The sequence below is a fragment of the Lissotriton vulgaris genome, chromosome 1_1 (genome assembly GCF_964263255.1).
Source record: "Lissotriton vulgaris chromosome 1_1, aLisVul1.2, whole genome shotgun sequence".
Taxonomy (NCBI): Eukaryota; Metazoa; Chordata; class Amphibia; order Caudata; family Salamandridae; genus Lissotriton; species Lissotriton vulgaris.
In genome coordinates this window covers 18,113,333-18,133,865 of record NC_141685.1, presented here as the reverse complement: position 1 = coordinate 18,133,865, position 20,533 = coordinate 18,113,333, and the positions used below count along the sequence as shown (strand labels likewise).

The window sequence follows — 20,533 nt, the reverse complement described above, 5'->3', positions numbered from 1 at the left end:
CAACACCGGACAACATGACCACCCTCAAGCTTGCCACCCGGAAGCACCACCAACTGATCCGCGCCACCAAGAAAACTGCATTCAAGGACCGGCTGGACAACAACGCACACAACTGCAAGGAACTCTTCAACATCGTGAAAGAGCTCTCCAACCCCAACGCCGGTAACAACGACATCACCCCATCGCAAGACCTCTGCAACTCCCTCGCCTCCTACTTCCACAACAAGATCACGGACATACACAACAGCTTCAGCACTCAACCGACGCACGCCACGACCGAACCACTGCCCCCCACCACCACCCTCCGCGCCTAGACTCCGATCAGCACCGAAGACAACGTCCGCATGATGAACTCCATCCACTCCGGATCTGCAACCGACCCCTGCCCTCACCACGTCTTCAACAAGGCCGACGCTGTCATCGCACCCCACCTGCGGGACATCATCAACACCTCCTTCGACACCGCCATCTTCCCGGAGAGCTGGAAGCACGCCAAACTCAGCGCCCTACTCAAGTAACCTACAGCGGACCCCACCGAACTCAAGAATTACCGCCCCATCTCGCTCCTCCCGTTTCCAGCCAAAGTCATCGAGAAGACCGTCAACAAACAGCTGGCCTCCTTCCTCGAGACGAATGGATCCCTCGACCGCTCACAGTCTGGCTTCCGAGCCAACCACAGTACCGAGACCGCCCTCATCGCTGCCACCGATGACATCCGAGCCCTGATGGACAACGGGGAAACAGCGGCCCTCATCCTCCTAGACCTCTCCGCGGCATTCGACACTGTCTGCCACCGCACCCTAGTGCAGCGCCTCAGCAACGTCGGAATCCAGGAGAAGGCACTGGAATGGATCATCTCCTTCCTCGATGGAAGAACACAGAGAGTCCGTCTACCACCGTACAAGTCAGAGGCCACCGAAGTCATCTGCGGCGTCCCTCAAGGATCCTCGCTGAGCCCCACCCTCTTCAACGTCTACATGAGCCCCCTCGCGGCCATCGCACGCCAACACAACCTCAACATCATCTCCTACGCTGACGACACCCAGCTGATCCTCTCCCTGACCAACGACCCCGCCGCCGCCAGAGCCGACCTTCACGAAGGGATGAAAAACGTAGCCGAGTGGATGACGACCAGCCGCCTGAAACTGAACTCAGACAAGACGGAAGTCCTCATCCTGGGCTCCTCGCCCTCCGCCTGGGACGACTCCTGGTGGCCCCCCGCCCTGGGCACCGCACCCAAACCGACAGACCACGCACGCAACCTGGGCTTCATCCTGGACTCCTCCCTCTCAATGACCAGACAAGTCAACGCCGTCTCCTCGTCGTGCTTCAACATCCTGCGCATGCTACGGAAGATCTTCCGGTGGATCCCCTCCGAAACCAGGAAGACGGTCACCCAGGCCCTCGTCACCAGCCGACTGGACTACGGCAACGCCCTCTACGCCGGAACCACCGCCAAGCTCCAGAAGAGAGTCCAGCGGATCCAGAACACCTCAGCCAGACTCATCCTCGACATCCCACGACACAGCCACATCTCCGGACATCTGAGAAACCTGCATTGGCTCCCCGTCAACAAAAGAATCACCTTCCGTCTCCTCACCCACGCACACAAAGCCCTACACGATCAAGGCCCGAGCTACCTCAACAACCGCATCAACTTCTACGCTCCCAAGCGCCATCTCCGATCAGCCAGTCACGCCCTCGCCGCCGTCCCCCGCATCCGAAGAATGACAACAGGAGGAAGGTCCTTCTCCTACCTGGCCGCCAAGACCTGGAACTCCCTCCCGGCCGACCTGCGCCTGACCCAAGACCACCTCTCCTTCAGGAAGAAGCTCAAGACCTGGCTGTTCGAGCAGTAGCAGCACCCCCCCCCCCAAGCGCTTTGAGACCCTCCGGGTAAGTAGTGCGCTCTACAAATGTCTTGATTGATTGATTGAAAAAGTGACAGACCTACAAGGGACCAGTCAATATAAACTCTCCTCCTCTTTGGTGGGATGCAGTGGAGGAAAAAAGTATAAAGTGCAATGGCCTGACCCAGATGAAAAGAGGGAACCACCACTGGTGGAAAAGCTGCTTTGGTCCTGAGAATCAGTTTGCCGAGGTAAAAACCTGTGAAGATTAAGCGCACATTGTTTGCAGCTCCCTGATGTGCAGTGCTGAATCAATGTCACAACAACACAGCTTTTGTTAAAGATATTTTTATTGAAAGTACAACAAGGAAAAGGAAAGGAAAGTGGAGTGGTGTGGCTCACTGGTTAGAGGCGGCAGACCCGGAAGCAGAGAACGGCCTGGGACCAGGGTTCAATTCCCGACACGGCAGGGTCGTGGACCTGGGACAACGGACTTGATAATTCTCGCCTCGGTGCCTACTCTAACCAGGGATCACACTCGGCAACTCTGGGCATTAAGCTTGCCTCATCTCTACAACGGCCCCCCACAGACGCCGGGGATGCCTGGTTTCACCTTGGAGATACCCAGAAGGGACCATCTCACAGGGAAAGCCAGGACGGGTTCCCCAGCGGTCTTCAGCGCCAGGACACCCCGAGATGGGGTAACAGTGCGCTTTACAAGTATCATCATTACATATTTACATTAAGAGAAAGATAGAAACACAATAAGTGCGACAAGAGCCCTCGCAGGAGCTCACACTGCTTGGCCAAGAAGCGGTAACATTGCTCAAGATTGTACAACGCGGCCACCCTAGCCAGGATGATTCTCAAAGTTCGCCAGCCAACAACGTTGTCCCCAACGGGAAGTCCTTAGAGAGGCTTCGGTTCACAGTGGCACCAGTCAAAAGCCATCCAAGCCAGGGGCTCATTCGACCAGTCTAATTTGCGCCTCCTCGTTTCTCGGCCATAGAAAGAGCAATGCAGCGAGGTGAAACATAAAGACCCACCCCCCCTAGAGATAGACAGAACAAAACTCCCTCCCCCCCTAACTCCTTCAACCCTCCAACCCCCCTCCCACCAGTGGTGGCAGCCAAGTAACAGGTACACATCCAAACATTCTCTCACACTTGAAACAAATGGAGTGCACGTAAAGTGGGCGGGCAGACCGCCGACAGTAAGCCTCGAGAAAGGAAGCGGACTAGTGGGCCCCACCTAAAGACGAAGTTTTTGAAATCTCCTCTGAAAACATCCGCCATACGCTCCATACTCAGCAGCTTCCACAACCTAGCATACCAGAGGGAAAGTGCAGGGGCCTCCTTCTTTTTCCAAGCCGCAGCCAAGGTCAACTTGGCCGCACCCATGCAGAGCCAAAGGATTTGTTTATCCGCTTTAGTCTGATGTTCCAGGAGCGGATCACGGAGACCTAAGAGAATGAAGCCTATCGAGTCAGGAATCGGGTAGCGCAGCACTTCCTTGATCTGGGACAGTATCTCCTCCCAGTAGGGGCGAATGACAGGGCAGTCCCACCAAATATGGCGAAAATCCCCCAAGAGACCACATCCTCGCCAACATCTATCCGACGCAGAGGGGAAAATCTTTTTCAACCGGGCTGGGTAAAGATACCAGTCCAGCATCGTTTTCATATGGGCCTCCCTGAGGTCAATGGAATAGTTAAATCTGTGTAAGTCACGCCAAAGGTGAGTCCACTCCTCGTCAGAGATATCTCGTCCCAGGTGCTCCTCCCACAAACTCATGTATCTAGGGCGAGGCGAGATAGCCGTGGTAAGTAGAAGGCCATAGAGGAATGAGATCACCCCCCTCATGGACGTTGCGCGGGTGATAAAGGATTCGAAGTCTATGGGAGGCCTTGTCGCTGCATCTCGCACCTCCGGAGACAATGCCCAGTGTAGCATTTGAGCATGTCGGTAACGCTTGGATGGTAACACAGCATAATCACGCATGCAGTTGTGGAAGGTAAGTGGCTCATAACCATGAAACAGGTGCGTGAGCGCGTAACACCCCCCCCGCTCTCCACCCATCAAATGGGCCCTCCGTGAGAGCCGGTGGAAAGGCTAGGTTAAAATGTATAGGGGTGAAGGGGGACGGGAAGGAAGTCCACCTCTCATCGCCAGAAACCGAGTCCCAGACCCTCAGGGTGGTACTCATAGGGGTGCTAATATAGGCGGTACGAGGGCGATCCCCCTTCGCCTTCCAGACCAGGTCCCATATCGATCTCCCTGCCACACTCCTGTCCATATGCAACCAGTGCTTCTCCGATTCCATCTGGGTCCACTCGACCAGCACTCGGAGTTGCGCCGCCTTATAATAGAGGTGCATATCTGGGAGGCCGATCCCACCCTTCTTCAAAGGCCGTCGCAGCGTGAGAAAGGAGAGTCTAGCGCGGCCCCCTTGCCAAATATAACGTAGGATCATGGTCTTAACACGCCTGAAAAAGCCCCCCTCCGAAGCAATAGGGCGTGCTTGAAACAGGTACAGGAGCTTGGGGAGCATCGTCATTTTGACAGCATGGACGCGGCCCAGCCAAGAAATGAACATGGGCTTCCACCGATTAAGCTCGGTCTGTATCTGGGCCAGCAGAGGTGGGAAGTTGGCCGCATATAAGGTGGTAACAGATGAGGTCAGCCGGACCCCAAGGTACTGTATAGAGGAGCTGGCCCACGACAGGGGCGTGAGCGGCCGGATGCAATCCACCTCAGCAGATGGTAGCGTGAGGTTAAGGATGTATGACTTGCCGGGGTTAACCCGGAAACCCGCCACTGCTTCAAACTGAGAGAGTACCTCCTGCACCCGTGGAAGGGAGCTTCCCGGGTCCGCTAGTGACAATAGAACGTCATCAGCAAAAAGGGAAATTTTATGTTGCTCTCCCGAAAAGGGGAGACCAACAATGTCCGGGTCCTCCCGCACCCTAAGGGCTAGAGGTTCAATGCTGAGCGCAAAGAGTAGGGGAGATAGGGGACAGCCCTGCCGCGTACCCCTGGAGTGTGCAAAGAAGGGTTAAACATGGCCATTAACCATGACCCTCGATCGAGGACTATGGTAGTTGGCCCGAAGCATATCTATGAATTTGGGGGGAAAACCAAAGGCCTCCAATGTACCAAAGAGAAAGTTCCAGTCCACCCGATCGAACGCCTTTTCAGCGTCAAGGCCCACCAAGACCGCCGGGATCTTAAAGCGATTAGCCTTCTCGATCAGATGAATCAGCCTTCTGGTGTTGTCGTGGGTCTGGCGACCTTTTATGAATCCCGATTGGTCGGGATGGATAAGGGCAGGCATAAGGTCCTGGAGCCGTGCAGCCAAGATAGAGGAGTATAATTTAGCATCTACATTCAGTAGAGCTATGGGCCGGTATGACTCACACTTCGAGGGGTCCTTCCCGGCTTTGGGGATAATCGAAATCATCGCTTTTGCCATAGTGCCCGTAGTCTGGCCCGCCTCCCTCATGCCATTGAAAAGTGTCACCAGAAAGTCCCCCAGTTCAGAGGCAAAGGTCTGATAGAAGGATGCCGTGAAGCCGTCTGGGCCAGGCGCCTTAAGCGGTTTAAGGGACTTGATTGCGGTCAACACCTCCTCCCTAGTAAAGGGGGCTTCCAGAAGGTCGTTCCATTCCTTGGAAACCTGCGGAAGTGGATGAGCCCCCAGGTATTCCCGCTGATCTTCCGGCTCCAGGTTATCCGCCGAGTACAGGGCGGCATAGAATTTGCTGAAAAGCTCCGCCTTGGCCGCGTCTTTATGCTCCAAGGCGCCCGAGGGCGTCCGGATGCCGCCTACATATTCCCTCTCATGCTTATCGCGAAGCTGTCGAGCCAGATGTTTCCCCACTTTGTTGCCTTGCGTGTAAGAAAGACGCCGTAAGCGCAGGAGGGTATACTCCGCCCGATTATTATAGTGGGCCCTGAGTTTACCCCGCACTGCTGCAAGTGGACGGAGCGTCCTTCGAGAAGGATTCTGCTTATGCGCAGTTTCAAGTGTCGCCAGCTCCGCCTCCAACGCCTCCCTTTCCTCGCGCCTAAGTTTGTTCAGGGCGGAGTTCAACGCGATGCACGGGCCCCGTGTCGTCGCCTTAAAGGCGTCCCATTGGGTGAAAACCGAGGTGTCCCCTTCTTTGTTAAACTCTAAGAATTCACCAATGGCCGTCCTGAGTTTCTTGCACGACTCCTGATCACGTGTAAGGGAGATAGGGAAATACCATTTGCGGTGGGGGGACGTCCCCGGGGCCCAAGTCAGGCATACTGCCAAAAGACTGTGATCTGATACAGAGAGCGGAAATATCCTACTTTCCCGCAAGTCCCCCTGTAACGACTGATTCAGAAAGATGTGATCGAGACGCGAATACATGTGGTGAACATGGGAAAAGAACGTGTACTCCCTAGCGTGGGGGTGGAGGGCGCGCCAGCTATCAATGAGACCCAGACTGTCTATAGCATCACGCAACTCAGGGGAGAAGAGGCCTGCCTCTGTCCTCTGTTGGTGCGAGCAATCAAGGCCTTTTTCCCAAACCAAATTGAAATCCCCCATTACTATCAATGCACCCTCCCCAAAATCCCCCACCTCCCTCATGAAAGCCTCAAGGAACCCATTTTGGCCCGTGTTCGGCGCATAGAGATCCACCCACGTGCAGAGCTTGCCAAGGAGCATCCCCTTCACCATCAGCCATATACCCTCCTTGTCGCTTCGCACCCCCATGGGTTGAAATTGAAGTGTAGGGCGGAGCAGGAGTGCCACACCCCGGTGCTTAGTAGTGGCAGAGGATTTATAAATCAGTGGGTATTGCCTATTCTTAAGCCTGGTTTCGTCCCTACGGGCCAAATGAGTTTCCTGCAGTCCCACCACATCCAGATGATGATCTATAATGTATTTCCACACCTTCTGACGCTTTTGAGGGGAATTAAGGCCTTTAACATTCCATGAACCTATTGTAACAGGCATCATTTAGATGTTACCCTCCCCCACCCCGCTCCACATAGTGCCCCCCGTAGTGCCATAAACAAACCGACCACACCCGCAATCATACCAGGATCACTGCTACCACCACTGAGCCCGTTCCAAAGCAACCCTCCCCCAGTCCAAAGGAGCCCCAAAACAACATACAGAGAGAACAGTTCCAGAACCAGAAAGAGAACAAATACAGCTGGACATGACCATAAGGGTCGGGGGTAGAAGACCCGGGTAATGCCCCCCTCGAGTTCAGGGTTGGGGTAACCCTCCAATGGAGCACAGTCCCTCAATGTACCTGAGGTGGTAGAGCCCCCCCGGCCCCACGGGCCGCTGTTTGGGGAGCCTAGGCTGCCGAAGAGCTGTCCATCCGGCCCGAATCAGTCACCAAGGCCACCGAAGCCAGAACATCTCCCCTCTCACTTTGGCTCGCCGAGGGAGTCGGGCCCTCCGCCATACCATCCCGGCCCACTCTCTGCCAAGCCGGGGAGCGGGAACGGCGTCGTCTTCTTGGGGAGGCGCTGGCGCCAGCCGACGCGGCCTCCTCCTCCATGCCCAGAAGTTCCCTGGCAGCCGCCAGAGATCTCACTTGCACCAGCCTGTTCTGCCACCTAAAGATGAGCCGAAAGCTGTGACCGGGCGGAAGTCCCGCCGCTTCTGCAATGTGGAGGCCGCCAAGTCTTGAAAGAGCTGGGAGCTGTGTCCCCGAAATTGTAGGTTGTTGGTATCCCTGGCTTTTCGTAGGATCCTCTCTTTCAATTGAAAGTCGTGGACACAGACTAAAATGTCCGGCGGTGGCGAGCGCGCGCCACGTGGCAGCCCAACTCGATGCACTCTGTCCATGCGGATCTCCGAGAGGTCCGCCTCTGCCAGAACCTGCAGGAACAGGGCCTCCACATATTCCCGCAAGTTTTCACCTTCCACCTCCCAGGGTACAGCTCGGATTCGAATATTATTGCGGTGGGACCGGTTTTCCAAATCTTCGCAGTGGGTCTGAAGGTCTAAATTTTGCTCTCGAAGCCTGAGCATGTCCTGCTGTAACTGGTGGACGTCACCAGTGAGGCCTAGATCGTGCTCCTCCAGGGTCGCCACCCGTTCTCCGATGCCATCCACATCTCCGCGGACCTCGCGCAGATCGGAGGCCAGCTGTGACTTCAGCTCCGTGATGTCGTCCTTGATGGACGCAAAAAGTTGAATCAGGAAGGCCTTTGTGACTGGGCCATCCCCGTCGTCCTTTGCAGGGGACTTGCTAGAGCCGGGGGGTGATCCGGATGGACCCTTCCCAGGGCCGTCGTTCCCAGTCCTGTTCATGCGGTTTCTCGTCGTCATGATGAGGGGCCCCGGCTAGCCCCCGCGCACTCCGCGATCACTAGGAGCGTCCCGGGATGTCAGGCCGCGCTCCCTCGCACCCCCCGAGATCTTCGCTCTGCCGTCACCGGGCGGCCGGGGCAATCAGAAGATAGCAATCGCCGTGCACACTCAATGTCCGCTAGGTCGCCCCCGGGTTATAAGGGGTAGGGACGGATCAGCACCTCTTCTCCCCTCTTCTCCTCTCGTTCCTCCGGGCTGTCCAGCAGCCGCCAGACAAGTCGGCGCCTCCTCGCCACCTCCGCCCGGGCGACGTTAGCCAAGATGAACCACAGGGGTGCAGATTAAGTTCGTGACGGCCCCAAGCGGGGGGTCCTGCAGTGCGATCGTTCCTCACTGCAACTCGCTGTGACCCAGGGTCCCCCAGGCTATGAGCCGATGCACTCCAGGCGATGCAATGTAGGCCGCACCAGCGCACGTGCGTCACCGCCTTGACACCTCGGCTAAGTCCGCCGTTCTTGGTCGTAGCTCGTCGGGAAAAGGCTCAAAAGCATTCAGGGCACCTCAGTAACCCCAAGAAAGTCGATTCCGGAGCAAGGATCGCCCCAGTACAGCTACTCAAGGCGATGAAGGGCTCGGGGGGCCGGAGGAGTTCGCAGGCACGTCTTACTCCGTCGCCATCTTGGCCACGCCCCCAACAACACAGCTTTGATGGTCAAAAGTGTAGCTCCGATGTGAATTTACCTTGAAAAAATAAAAAGACAAGAGACGTTTGGCAAAACAGGAATAAGCTTGTTTCATTGAATGCAGCAGCCTGGAGAGCCTCAACTGAGGCGTGTCTGAAGACTGTCTCAATGTACAGAGGGTTTGGCTCCGCATTATACATTTCTTGAGGTACAATAAATCGATTAAGCATTCTGGAACCAGTCCAATAATGGGGCCACAGGTGGCTCTCGACTTTGGTCACTCGACGTGGGCCAGATGGCCGCATGGGGAGCACGTGATCACTGTGTAGTGTGCATGCTGTGTTCTGATTAGCTGAGTGCTCCTGGCTACATGCGATATTTGACTTTTTGATATTTGGGGAGCGCGCACCTTTGGTCAAACGTGTTTTATTGGGGTCAGTTTCCTCAGACCTGTTGTTATGTAGCTGCCTATCTGTGGGATCTATCTGGGTTTTCCCTGCTCGTGAGTTTGTTTTTGATCAGGGTCAGAAGAATCCTTGGCCCATGTTTCCGTGATAAACACTATAGTGGGCCTTCTTACAGAAAAGCAGTACCTGTCTTAGCTGTCAGCGGAACAAGATCAGTAGTACTACCGCCCCTTGCTGGTAAAAAGGAGAACCGAGTTGTACCCATCGACCTGGTAAAACCACAATCATGTGGCCAATAATAAGTAGTAGGCCCAGTGGACTCCCAAGAAGTAGCAGAATACCAAAATCTGCTACAATCCAAGAGGTTCAAACTGAGAGACTAATCACATTTGATAAACCTGCAGTGAATAAAAAAGGACTATGCAACAAAGCCATGGAACTTGTGCCTCTTGAAACCCAAATTGCAACAGTTCGTCAAGAAACACCTGTCTACAACAATGTAGCCTCAGACTATGGTAATGAAACAAAGAAAAATGCAAAAGCAAATGAAAATCCGGAAGCAATTCCAACAATTGACAGAACTGCATCTGGCTACTTCATCAATTTCAATGACTTTTCTGAAGATCCAAGTGAGCATGAAGAAACGCCAGCAACAAAAACTTTCAAAGACAAAGTAATTGAACTTTTTCACCAACTAAAAGAAACATATCTGATTTCACCATGGATTGAATTTTGGATTGTGTTAGGTGTACTTTTCCTCCTGCTTTGGCTCATCATGGTTCTATGTTTGGGAAAATTCATTGATGGAAAATATAGTACAATGGATACAGCAAGTCAGAACATCAACTTGGTCCTAAAGCCTCACACATCCTCTCACATCGAGAAAAGAGAACTGTCATCAGTGAAAAGAGAACTGTCATCAGTGAACATCACAGCCAATCCAATACCCGGTGGGGTAGCATGGGACAGAACGGATTATGAAATCTATGGCCCGATTGAGCTCTTGAAATATCCACACCAGTTTAAGGTTTCATTAAGTGACTTTGTGACACCAAGTACTTTCTCTGATGATTGGGACTTTGAAAATATTAATACTATGATGTCAGATTTAGTAATGTCAGCTAAATTCACAGAACATGATTATTTGCAGGGTTCATCGAATTATGAAGAGTTATATTGTTATAACCATTTTGGTGATCACTATTTGCATAAAACTGCTCAGCCTAGAAAAGTTTTAACTTATAACCAATGGGAACATTGTCCAACTCTGCCAAAAGGCAGCTCGAAAACATTTTATGAGAAATTTCCATACTTCTCAGGGTTTAACAAGAGTGATCTAGAAACGTTTTATTTTAAAATGTTAAATAAGACAGGAATGAAAACAATGTTGACAAATACTAAATTGGTTTACTCAGAAAAATTTTATGTCAAAATGTCTACATTTGGTTTTGAATTTTGGAAAAATAACATTAAAACAAAAACCATCGGGGGTTCAAAAGACTGGCAGGTACAAGGTTTAGAAGCATTATTTAGAGCCTGCATGATCCCAGAGCAAATATTATTTTTGAATGACACCATTCAACAGACTACTTGTCTTGGCCTAGCTAAGATAAAAGACTTAAATAAACCGTCTATTCCGAAGCCCATACCTGATAGTAATAGCACTACAGATGTAGAGATAGACGTATCCCATATTTTACACCAAAACAGAACAAATCCTGATTGGAAAAAATGGTTGATCTGGCCCACAGACACAAATAACTGTCAAGATAGATTCCTGAACAAAACACAGGGGTTCAAACTGACCAGGCCAGACCCAAGATACTCCCAGAGACAACATCCAGGGATAGTTACAACATACACTGTAGGGAAACTATGCCTTGAATGGCTACAGAAATCCACACTGGCTGAAATTAAGCAACACTTGACTTTACTTAAAGACGGTGCTGACTTGCTAGATTTCATACAGAGACCTCGCAAACAGCGTCAAAAACGTTTCATAGCGGCCGGTATATACGCTGCATACAACGAAGCTTGGAAAGTAATGCAAATTGAAACAGCAGAAAAAATACGAGAAATTGATCGTATACATTTGCAAAAATCACTTTCTGTAGTGGACAATGGGTTAACGACTCTGTCCTCCAGAATATGTTCACTAGACAGCATTGTATCATCTGCTATTGATATAATACAGCGGGACTTGCTAATGTTACAACATGGTCAGTCCCAAATGTGTTCTATTGTACAGCTTGGCTGGACGTTGCAAAACCTGCGTTCAGGCTACGTACCATGGCGTCTAATCAATATAACGTCATTATTCGGTATCTTTAACCTTACTGATAAACAAATCAGTTTGGCACAAAAAGGAGCAGACTATACGATTCTGAGCATTGAAAAACTTGAGAGATTACCATTGACAATGTCAGAGAGACCTGTTATTGAATGGATAATACACAGAATAATTACAATTCCGATAACAACTTTCCAGTTTAAATATTGCCAAGAGTATATACCTGCAGGCCAGTATGAAAAGTTGGGTAAAGGATACATCAAATCAACCTGGGATTTACCTTATACACACAAATGTTATAGTGAAGGGAAAAAGGAGGTATTCCTTAGTGGTAACAATTGTAAGAAAATCACTAAGCGGTACACTTCTGTGTCAAGGTATTAACTTGCATGGAGCCTGCGAAGGGTCTTCAAATAACCTTTCATGTCACCTGCATGGCACTCCTGCAAAACAGATAGAGCCATTTTTCAGACAGCTATCCAACGGCAGCTACGTTCTAATAAGTGACCACAGTGTTGTGGAATGGTGCCAGGAAAACCCCATCTCGTAAGCGTTACTTCCAGGGTCATTTGCTGTATGCAAGTATTGTATCCGCACAGCAATCCAGACATGGAGGCTGCGTTATGGCCTTCTTTGAATATCTCTTCTATTCAAATTGATACTTCAAGCAGAATGAAATCTATTCTTTTACAGACAAATGTGCCTTTAACATCATCCAAAGAAACGTATGATCTGCAAGTTCAAAGGACAGCGGCAGAGATACATTCCCTATTATCAACAAATTGCCCCGTGCATTTCGTAGAAATGTTAAGTCAAATCTTAAACATATCTTATACCAGTGGCATCGCACATGTATTTAAGACAATTTTTTCAGGACTGTTAGCACCCTTTGAAACAGTTCTGGGCATTTTCCCGAATTTTGTCCATTTGATATTTGGCGGCCTGCCTCTTATTTTGGGACTCGTAGCAGGAATTTTATTTTTGATCCTTCTGCTCTGATATGGCAAGCCAAGCCATAGACAAGACTCTAGCAACGATGGAAGAAACGATCCTAGCAATAAGGTACAGAGACCAAATCACTAAAGTCCTCGGAATAGCCCGGCTAAGACATCTGAGTGCAACATGGTTTCTTTCATTCAGACCAATCTGGCAAGATTGCATCTTACCTGTGCTTCGATGTCTGCTATGCGGAGAAGAATGCGTTTTGGACGTCTGTCTTACACTACCATCAGCAGTACCAATGGATATCGATACTTTGCTAGGTCCGGTAACGACTCATGCAACGTGTTGTCCCCAGCGGCTACCTATTCTGATGACGGCATTCGTTGAGACTTCACCACTACGAGTAGGTGGCGGTGAAGTACGAGAGGAAAGCAGCACCAAACAGGTACAACCTTCTGTGAGCATTGCTGATCCAAACATCGATGATAGCAATCATTCTCACATATGCACAATTTCAGCATTTTCGAACTTGGTCGAACTTTCACCTGATGCTGTAGACCAATTTTTTGCGAGCCTGTCTGATAGGATGTTCTCCCATGAACAACGAGAATAACTTTTAAAAACAATGAGCACACAGCGTTCCCTGAACTCTGAATTCGGCCTTCAGTTTTGATAAACAAAGCTACTGAAAACATTTGGAACTATTTTTTCCCCTGAAAGCGAAATTATTTTTTTTCACTTCCAAAATATTACCCTTTTTCTGGCACATGGTACTCTGCTTAAAGTAGAACTATTCTTAGAGAACAGAGCTTCTATTTTTAGGATACTAGAGACAATATTTTACCTCAGCCTCTAGCACATGTACAGCATTTATGTATAAATATGTGATGGAATGGTCTTGACCTTCTTTTCTGTATACAGAGTCATTTCATGTGTAATTCTCGCAATTCATTCAACTGATATATATATGCATTTTAACTGAATGATAACACTGCTTGAAAAGCGTACAGTAACAATACTCATTTTTCGTGCATTTACCATATACCATTTCAAATGCGAAATATGTATTTTGGGGTGGGTTGGAAAACACACATGCATCGTTATATGTTTACTATTGCTTCGTTTTTAGTAATGATGGACATTAGTACGTGGAGTGCGTGTTGTGTTTCTATCTAGGACCCTAATTCGATATTCCCGATTTATGCCCTTATGTGGTTATAACAAACAATATCCTTAAAAAGGCATAAGAATCATATCCATATTTAGTAATAGTCCATGCAGTCCAAATACGGCAAGGCTACTACCCTAGACTCCTAGAAAGTACAACGCGTTCTTTAAACAAACCAAGCCTCCAACAGCCCGGAAAATCCCCCTGCTTTTGTATTGATTTGAACAAGAACTCCTGGAGTCCAGAAAGAACTGTTAGTTCTAGTCCAACCTTGTTAAACCCGGCACCTTTCAGGTATAAATATACCAACGTTGCCTTAAGCAAACACATAGTGGTTTGGAGCAGAGCGGCTATCTACTTGCCCGGAAGCCCAGCTGGTGCTAAGCCGAAGGAAGCTGATCCTCCCATTTGACGCACTGAGAGAGACGCTGTCTTTTCTCCTGCCAAGAAATCCAGCTCCGGTGTTTCCAGTCACCCTTGCGGGTTGCTGGGATATCGAGTCCTGAGAGAGAGATACAAGACCTCCTACATTCTATTACCCAGGTACGGAGCTGACTAAACCCATGAGAGAATTCTTGATTCAGATTCTTGGCAAAAACCAACTTAACTTAAACTGCTTCTTACTTACTCCTTCCCACGTATTAGGCTTAGGTCAGGTACACCGGGATGGGTGTATTTAGAAGCACCAGTTGAGTACGTTAGTCAATATTTTTATGTATGTATATATTTTATCTATTTTAAAGCATCATATGGCTAAGAAACCATATCAATGCTTTTACAGTATTATTTCATAATACTACTTTTACTGTACGCACTTTACTTAATGATAAGTATTGCAATTGTGGCAACTCACTTCTCTTGCATGAGAAAGAAGACTGCTCAATAAATAACACCTTTTATTGAAAACGCCCATCTCTCTATTTCTCTGCACTCTGGTGAAACTAAGTATTCACGATTGACTGAGTAAAATACCTATCTATTGTTTCACACAACTCTAGAGATACACTCTTATTCTGAGGGAGCAAAGTTGTAATTTTTATGCGGTTGTCAGAAGCTAATCCCTTCTTGTCTGTACCAGGGAAGTTAACCCCTCCCTATTCATTCGAGAAAGTTTCTAGTGACCTCTGAGCTAGCTGGCAAAACTAATTAAGTCTAATATAGTCAGTAGAGACCTAATTGAACTCAGTCCTACGTCTACACTGCTGTTTATATTATTCCAATGCGCAGAGCCTATTGGGAATATAGGAACTACACTACACAACTGTATTTAGGATGTATGTCACTGTGAGTGTGCGTTACATACAATTCAACGCTTTAAAAATAATGGGTGAAAGGTACAAATGCATAACTTAGAATATTCACGGACTGAACACACCCATGAAGATTAGGCAGGTGTTGGCACAGTTGGATAGACAGACTGTGAAGATCGCTCTCTTGCAGGAGACTCACTTGAGCAAACAAGCTGAGGCCAATGGGCGGCTTTTTGTTTGGCCTCATCATACTCTACTTATTCTAGAGGCGTTCTTATTCTTGTTCTTATTCTAATTAAAAAGGGAGTGCCTTTTCAGCCTATACTCACTTGTACAGACACTGAGGGCCTCTGGGCCATGGCGCAGGGCAAGCTGGGGATGGCACTAGTGACTGTGGTGAATGTGTATGATCCTGTAGTGGACAACCCAACGCTTTTTTTACAAATGTTTAATGTGATGCGCGTATGGCCTGATTCGGCGATCCTCTGGGGAGGAGATCTGAATACCCATCTTAATCTGTGAGTGGACAAATCTAACCCAACAGGCGCACACACGCTCAAGGTTGCACAGTGTATCAGAGATGCCATGTTAGAAATGGTACAAAAAGGGGTGGTGATGGACGGAGCACCACAGGCAGAGAGCAGCCATCTATTCTGATTTTCCTAAACTTAGAGACTTTACGCAGAAAAGCATGGTGGGATCTCACCACTCGGCAAGCTGATGCCAGGGAAAAAGAAAGGACAAATAAGAATGAACCCCTGATTGTAGAGTGTTTATGACATAAAGTGCTTTAAATTGACATCTTTTCAGGACAGGAAGCCGGTGCAATTTGACCAGTTTGTTGGAGATCAACGTTGATTTTTTTATCCTCAGAACCAACCCGGCTGCTGTTTTTGTAGCAGCAGCAATCTATGAAGGCGATACGTATAAAGAGATGCAGAAATTCCTTCTCGATAGAATCAGAACCAGGTCCTTCCTAGATGAAGCAGGGATGAACGGAAGTATTTTTCTGATAACTTTCAGCAGTCAGAAGCCTATAGAGCAGGTGATTTTAAAGTATCCTTTTAAGGACAGATGCAAATCCACCCAAACTCCCAGGTTAATGACCAGATGGAATGGGTGGACAGAGATCCCAACAACACTGGCCACCACCCTTGTGCCGTGAGGCTCCAGACCCAAATACCACTATTTCCGTTTTTTTCACTCTTCAGCGTCAGGGATTTGAGCTCATCCAATCATCAACTTCCTGGTGGCAGCTCCTGAAATTACTGGGCATTTTATCTGTATTTAATTCTAATCTAATGCTTTGTGTATATTCGAGTAGAGGTGATGTCGAATGACTTGATCAGGCGGGCCAAGTAAAGATTGAAAAGATTGTGGCTCAAAACAAGTCCCAGGGTGGCTCCTGTGGTGATCGTCTCAGGAGCTGAAGTTAGCTGATGCCACCCTTGGGTCAGATCTTACAAAGAGGATAATAACCAAGCAGGCACTTTCCCCTAAGACCAACCATCCCCAATATCTGTAGTAAAGTGGAGTGGGGGATGGTGTCAAAGGCTGCAGCCAGATCTAATCAGATCAGAGCCCCACCTCCCCACCCCCTTACATAATGTCTCCAATATCCCACGTGGCTTCAGCCAGCACGGTCTCTGCAGAGAGCTCTGTGGGAGAACAGGATCCCTGCTACAGTCTCCAATATCCCACGTGGCTTTAGCCAGCACGGTCTCTGCAGAGAGCTCTGTGGGAGCCCTGGATGGACTTTGTGCAGAAGTGGGTGGGACTCAAGGTATTTGGTGAGCTGCTTGTTCACCCTGGCCTCAGTTACTTTGGTGAACATCAGGAGAAGAGAGACAGGCCGATCCTTAGAGTTAGAACTGCTGTGACTACTGGAGCAGACATCTGGAAGTAATGTTGGGTGAAACGCTATGAATGGCTGCACGTTGAGGTGCGACGGACAGCAAGAACAAGAAGGTTGGGCAAGGATGTGTCGCAGAGTAATTACCAGAGCCTGCGATGAACTCAAACATTCCACCCATCATTTCCCTTATTCCTAAATACGGCAGGTGTGCATAGATGTGGGTACCGTGCTCGCTGCAGCGCTGAAACCAAGCTGCACCCTAGAGTCAGGGCCCAGATGCGGGTACCGTGCTCGCTGCAGCGCTGAAACCAAGCTGCACCCTAGAGTCAGGGCCCAGATGCGGGTCCCTTGCTCGCTGCACCGCTGGAATCAAGCCACACCCTACAGTCAGGGCTCAGACGTGGTCCCGTGCTTGCTGCACCGCTGGAATCAAGCTGCAGCCTGCAGTCAGGGCCCAGATATGGGTCCCGTGCTCGCTACACCTCTGGAATAAAGTTGCACCCTACACTCGAGGCCCAGATAGGCTGAAACCAGTCTTGGGTTGCTTCTGTTCCGGTTCAGAAAGGATCTGGATTGGCTCTTCAGGCTGGAATGCTCCTATTGGAAGGAGTCTAAAGCTGATTTGCAGATGTCTGCTTCCTGTTTGAGGTGGCATTGTGGCCAAAAACCAGTTGATCTCCCTCTCTGACTTGGCCTGGTTGGGACCAGGATGTGAGCCAGGGCCTGGTAGACCAGGATGCGAGCCAGAGCCTTGTGAGGACCAGGACGTGAGCCGGCGCCTGGTGGACCAGGATGTGACCCGGAGCCTGGTGAGGACCAGGATGTGACCCGGAGCCTGGTGAGGACCAGGACATTAGCCGAAGTATGTTGATGACCAGGATGCTGAGCCGGGGGGCTGGTGGACCAGGATGCTGAGCTGGGGGCCTAGTGGACCAGGATACTGAGTCAGCTCTCGCTCCCTTTGTGAGGTCAGACTAAACACCCGGTCCTTCCTCTCTTGCAGGACCAGGCACGGGCCAGCACAGTGATCCAAGGACACCAGAGCCTGGGGCGGTGGACTTGCACCCCCAGTTTTTCATTGTATTTCTCCCTGTCTGTGTGAAATCTCCTTGAGAGAGATCCACGTTATCTCTGATCTCACTGGACTCACAATCTGCAGAAAGAGGTTGAGAATGAAAGTCCTTGCACATTAACTGTTCTATTCTTCTCTGCCACGATGCCCAGAGAGGTACCAAATATTTCTGTAGAGTGATCCCCCGAATATTCATGCCTGTACTTTCATATAATACATAAGTGCATTCTGGGGGTTGTAGTATCCGTTACTTCACTAAAGACAGTGGTTTAAAAAATAAACTCCATGCTTGGAGGAGATGTGTGCCTTTGTCATGAGCCACCTGGGGCTAAATAATAACTCTGGGTACTTTTCAAAAACTCGGATTATGAGCTCTTAAAATAAAATTATATGTCTGAAAAGGAGTATCTCTGGGTAGTGAGAGCAGCGGCTGAGGCATTACACACTCCTCCTACCCAGAGGACAAGCCAGGACAGGCCTCTCCTCCTAACCCAACATGGCAGGTTTCATAACAGCACAGTACAGGACTCACCTCCTTTGAATCACCCCACTAGGACAAGACAGGCCACTCCTCCTACCCGCGCAGGACAGGCTTCACCTCTTCTGTATTCCCCTGGACAGGCCTCAGCTCCTCTGCATCCCTGGACAGGATTTGTCTCCTCTGCAACCCTGGACAGGCCTCACTTCATCTTCACCCCCTGGACAAGCCTCACATGCTCTGCATCCCTTCAAATGCACTCCCTGTACACACCTCACCTCCTCTGCACCCCCCTGGACAGGCCTCAACTCCTCTGCACACCCTGGACAGACCTCACCTCCTCTGCACCCCTCCTGGATAGGCTGCACCGCCACTGCACCCCCTTGACAGGCCTCACCTTGTCCGCACCCCTCCTGGATAGGCTGCACCGCCACTGCACCTCCAGCCCAGGACAGGCCTTAACTCCTCTGCACCCCCTGAACAGGTCTCACCTCCTAAGCACAGTACAGGCCTCACCTCTTCTGCACCCCCTGGACAGGTGTCAGGGTGCAGGAAAAAGGAATCAAAGCTCTTCTTTGTTCCGCAGTATCTGCCAATGAACCGGCATTGCAAGGATAACCCACTCGCTAAAGGTCGCGGGTGATTATAGCGTGGAAACGGGCATTCTCCCCTGTTCTACCAACAGGGAGGACAGCGGTGCAAGTTGCCGGCCTAGTCCTGCGCTCCTGGGCACAGGCGCGAGGTCTAGACTAGCTGTGAAGTGCGTCGGTTGATTTTAGAACCGAGGCACTTCACCAACTGATTTTCAGAGATTAGTCATGTTCTTTCTGTAGTCTGGTCTGATTGAAATAGTGCAGTTTTATGCCAGGCTTAGGCACAGATTCGAGTGCGTCGGTTAGTTAGTTCGGTAATTTAGAACTAGAGAGAAATACCAATTTAAAGTAAATAGGAAAAAAGAAATATAAAGAGAAGAATTAATACTTACCCATTGAATACTTCAGTTCCTGATTTCTTCGTTGCTTGGTTGACAGCGGAGGCTCCAGAAGGTTCCTAAGGGAGAAGTAAGAAGAATTCAGATAAGAAAGTAAGGCAGAGAGTGAATGAACGAATGAGTGAAAAAGAATAAATTAACTCACAGAGTTAAAGGGTGCTAAAATGTTGTTTATAATGCAGGTTACCAAAGAATAAAGTACTTATATTAGCCCCTTCGCTGCGGCGGCTATTCCGCCGCAGCGCTAAGGGGGAGGCGGGGCCGCGCGGCGCTCCGGTACTCGTGACGGAACCGCTCCGTCACGGCCCTCGGGTGAGCTGTGCTTGTGACGGAACGGTTCCATCACGGTCCTGCCCGCTCTTTAGAACGTCAGTGCAGGCGCGGCGAGCGGGCCGTGACGGAACTGCTCCGTCACCAGCACAGCCCACCCGAGGCTCGTGACGGAACTGTTCCGTCACGAGCATGGGAGGGGTTAAAGAATAGAAGAAGAGCAAATGCCATAGGCACTCTGGGTAAGCACATATATATATATATATATATATATATTTATTTATTTAATGCGATTTTATATACCCGAAGGTGTCAAAGCGCTTTACATAAGAACCAGTAGCGATACATAAGGACTTGCAATTACATGAGGTACGTAAAAGATACACACAGAAAAAAATTGCAACTGTGCAAGATGTAGAGTCACACACGGAAGAGATGAACACAGAAAAAGCTGCAAACGTACAAGTTGCAAGTCACTCAAGGAAGAGATACAAATGGATATACTCCAAGAGTCACATAGGAATGGTAGAGAGTACAAAGGTCTACTGCATATACTAGTGATTAGAGTTATCTCTATATACATAGGGAAGGGATACGAATGGATTTACTCAAAGAGTCACGTAGGAATGGTAGAGAGTACAAAGGTCTACTGCACACACTAGTGAGTAGAGTTATCTCTATATACATAGGGAAGGGATACAAATGGATAAACTCTAAGAGTCACACAGGAATGGTGGAGTGTACAGGTCTACTACATATACTAGTGGTTAGAGTTACCTCTATATACATAGGGATGGGATACGAATGGATATACTCTAAGAGTCACATAGGAATGGTAGAGACTACAAAAGGTCTACTACACATACTAGTGATTAGAGTTATCTCTATATACACAGGGAAGGGATACAAATAGATAAACTCTAAGAGTCACATAGGAATGGTAGAGACTACAAAGGTCTACTGCACATACTAGT

General features: G+C 49.4%; 1 protein-coding gene across 1 annotated transcript in view; it reads right to left on the bottom strand.

Moving 5' to 3' along the window:
* Positions 1-19,336, bottom strand: part of LOC147736989 (uncharacterized) — a 412,373-nt gene extending 393,037 nt beyond the window's left edge. The window contains exon 1 of the mRNA XM_086955943.1: positions 19,284-19,336. The gene's annotated coding sequence lies outside the window, so the exon portion shown is untranslated. The remainder of the gene's footprint in view (positions 1-19,283) is intronic.
* Positions 19,337-20,533: the final 1,197 nt, after the last annotated feature.